This window comes from Ostrinia nubilalis, chromosome 4, assembly GCF_963855985.1.
Source record: "Ostrinia nubilalis chromosome 4, ilOstNubi1.1, whole genome shotgun sequence".
NCBI lineage: Eukaryota > Metazoa > Arthropoda > Insecta > Lepidoptera > Crambidae > Ostrinia > Ostrinia nubilalis.
Window position 1 is genome coordinate 1,471,983 of NC_087091.1, and position 3,869 is coordinate 1,475,851.

Below are 3,869 nucleotides of genomic sequence, written 5' to 3' on the forward strand. Positions count from 1 at the left end.
ATATTGATGTCATACAATTCTCTAGATTTTTTGTTACTATGAACTGTCGAAATACATAGTTTATTACGCTATTCATTGGTAGCGAAAGAAATTTCCGAATCGGGGGAATGTCTAGGTAAATTCTGACTGCGATGAAATTGATTTAAATAAATAAAATAAAAATTCTATATTTCAGACAATTTTTACCTAACACTTTTTTTTATAATTCTTTATGCTTGTTTGTTCTTTAATCATTTATTAGGTTCAACCCACTGATAAAGTGACATCTATATTCTGTCGGACGATTCACTTAACGGCATAGTACAGCAGACGGTACGGAACTTCCGAAGGCTTTCATGGGTACCTACTCGTTGGATCGACGCTTGGAAAGATGGCGCTTTTTGAGAAAATAAAAAAGGCGTTCAAAATTATAATAAAGGTTTAATTTAGGTACTGGTAGTTGTTATTGAGAATAAATTATATTATTATAGTAAATATAGTTGTTATTGATAAGGGTTTTAGTAACGAGAGAGACTCATTCCAAAAATAGGAAAATAGCCGTTTTTACCTCTACTTATCCAATCAGTTTATCTTCAATTACCTACCTACTCCATTTGGTAGAGTTTGACATAAACCACTTCGTTTTCTGTGTAAGCGTATGTCTGTAGTAGATATAGGTACAACATATAAGAATTCAGACATTACAAATAACCTGACACCTATTCCCACTTGGGAAAGTTCTGCAAGTAAAAGGCCTATGCCCAATGAAGCTATAAATAAACCGCTATGTGACTGATGTACAAACTCGATTCGATCTGAACGCCATTCCTGAACGCAAACTCTACGGACCCGCATCGCCTTCCTGTCCAAAGCCAATCAATCATTTGCAAGTATCTCGAACATTAAGGCACCTTAGGATGGGTACTCACCAGCCATGTAGCACGTAACGTAACATGTAACGTAACCAACCTTCAAGTGAGTACGGCTCGTCCACGGTCATCGTGTATCTGGCTGCGAGCTCCTGGATCCTACTGCGAGCCGCCTTTGTGCTCGCAGGGATACCGCCAGTCGGCGGGTCGCTGCGATCTCCCTGCGAACCACGCGCGAGCAGCTCGAAGCGGGCTTGTGTCTATGTACTCACTTGATACAGTATCTGATACATTACATGCTACACGGCTAGATGAGTACCCTGCTTTACCTCAACCCCCTCCCCCTCACACTTCCCCCTTCCTCCAGCCATTACTTCTCATGTCGTCGGTGCACGTGCTCCGAATCGCAACAGCATGCTTATTGAAATGCACACCTCGTTCCTCCTTTATTCGCTCTTAACACAAGCACATAAGGTCTAAGATCCCACTTAAGACAAAAGAGGGTAATATCGTCCGTAGTTCTTTGAGGATCAACATAAACAAGCGTAACTGAGTCAAGGACAAAGGGAAGTGCAATTTATAGGGAAGTTATTTTTGTGCATGATAATGAAAGAAAGAAAGAAAGAAAGAAAATAATTTTATTTTGACAACCACAGATTCAGGCAATAAAGACATTACATAAAAAAAAATATTACTAAGTTGCCAAAAAAGGTCACCCACTCAGTAATATCTTGACAGTGTGACTGCCAAGACACTGATTTTCAGTGGGTGCCTTTTTGCAGCGCTATTTATCAAAAACAGAAGAAAAAAGAGTAAAAAAATAATAATAAAAATCATAAATTAAGCATTCAATACATTGATCAATTATAAAAAATTTAAAATTAAATAATAACAAGATGCATAACTAATTAAATTAAAAACATAAATAACAATATTAATAATACATACATAGACATGTCACAAACAAAAACCATTTCTACTGCACGGCCATAAAAGTCGAGGCAGAGACAGAAGAGAAAAAAAAAAAAAAAAAACACATTAAAAAAAAAAGTATCACTTGTCAAGTTGACTTGACATTTGCCACGTCCACCAGCCACGTAACTAAAATAAAATTAACAATCGGTTTCTAATAAGTAATCTGTGATCGGTTTTAGCAATAATGTACATAGTTATTAACTTAACTTTTATAAAATTGTGATTAAATTCCATTGAGTAGAAATTATAATATTGTGGTTAAAATAAATAAAAATGTCAATCAGGTGCCGAAAATTGATGAACATGATAGGTGAGTGGATTTTTCTAACCTTGACGAATAATCCCGCGTGTCTAATTAAACAATTACCCACATAAATGACATATTTTCAGGGTGTTCAGTAGGGGAGACCTAAATACATTTAATTGGGATCTCATTCAACCACCCAACGAGAGCATCGGAACGACTAAGGGCATAATGGTAAAAGGGAACTAAGAAGAGTAGCGTTCTCAAAGCCGGAACGACGCCAAAGCCCAACGAACGACGTGCGTGCTCCGATGGTATGCAAATCAGTAGATTTCATTTTGTAAATCTAATAAATGCTTCTTCAACTGTATTTTAAAGGTGTGTCTCACTTTCAGTGCACGCAATGGTGGGGGCAAATCGTTCCAGCATCGAGACGCTGCAAATCTAAACGATCCTCGAAATGCCGCTGTACGATGTCTCGGAGTGAGGAAGACGTGAGTAATCACCCTTCTCTTATGCTCACTGCGACAAGGTGCACGGACTAGCTTGTCCAAGAGATATTGCGGCCGTCCTGTATTAATGACGCCGAACAACATTGTCGCCAAGTGCAACTTTCTACGGGCCTCCATCTTCATCTGATTGGCTGCATTGAGGAATGGCGTAACATGAGACCGTGGCGGGACATGGAAGCAGAAGCGAGCACATGCATTTTGAACCCGCTGCAACAACTTCGCTGAACTTGCTAACAGACAGGGCCCATAAACTGTATCACAATATATATATATATATAATATAATGAAAGAAAGTTAGTAAGTTGGCAATAGAATATAGTGTTTATTACCAGGGGAAAGGGGATCTGGGGTAGGGTAGGCACTTATATTCCTTGAGTAAATAAGCTAATAATCAAAACAACTACCTACTAAGGTAAACGGCTACTAGTTCGTGATAGTACGTAAGTTCGTAAGTTTTTTTTCTAGCTCAAATAATAAGCGAATGGAATATTATTTATAAAAATTCTTCATTACTACAAAAACTCTATTATTTAAGCTATCTAAAAAACCAAGTACCAACATTGTGGCGCCAAAAATGAGAGCAATACGAAGCTTCAAACTCTCAGAGAGCCAAAAACATCCGTGCGGCTTGTAATGGTTGCTCTCACCGTAAGGTTAGCGCTCCAACTTCTTAAGCTTATAAAAAGGCGAAGGAACGTCCATTTAAATAAAACTTGTAATAGTGGTTTCATGTGTTCCTTGACCATTGATTTGGCTTAGAAAAAAGTTATATGAAAACGTAGAATTACTTTAAAATTGCGATTAATTGACTCACGAAATAGTGTACATATTATTTTTCGGGTGTCCCCTATTTCGTAACACTACCGATTCAAGGATATTATGGATAACATTTTAATGCTTGGTTTTTAAATAATTATTTATGATAATTTAAATGTAAGTAATGAAACAAATAAAGCATTTATTTAAGTTTCTCATGACCTAAATTCGGTATATGTTTCGTTCATCAACAGCCCTTTACAGTCCACTGCTGGACTATGAGCCTCCTCCACTATAGTGGAGGGTTTTGCCATAATCTCCACGCTTGGCAGGCGGGTTGGAGATCGCAGTTTAAAAGATTGATGTTTTTCAGAGAGCGCTGCTGCCCATTCTCTGTTTGATGTGTAGTCCCTAAGTCGCCTCTTACGACACCCGCGGGAAGAGTAGGGGTTGGTGACAAATGTATTCTACTCTGCCGTCACCACACGGCTAACGGGTTTCGTTCACTAGAATTTATATGACACGAGTTTGAAG

At 38.1% G+C, this 3,869-nt stretch overlaps 1 long non-coding RNA gene across 1 annotated transcript; it reads left to right on the top strand.

Moving 5' to 3' along the window:
* The first annotated feature begins 1,465 nt into the window (after window positions 1-1,465).
* Window positions 1,466-2,825, top strand: LOC135071423 (uncharacterized). Its single transcript, XR_010257244.1, has 3 exons — window positions 1,466-2,133; window positions 2,214-2,381; window positions 2,463-2,825. It is a non-coding gene; the product is annotated as an uncharacterized LOC135071423 (long non-coding RNA).
* Window positions 2,826-3,869: the final 1,044 nt, after the last annotated feature.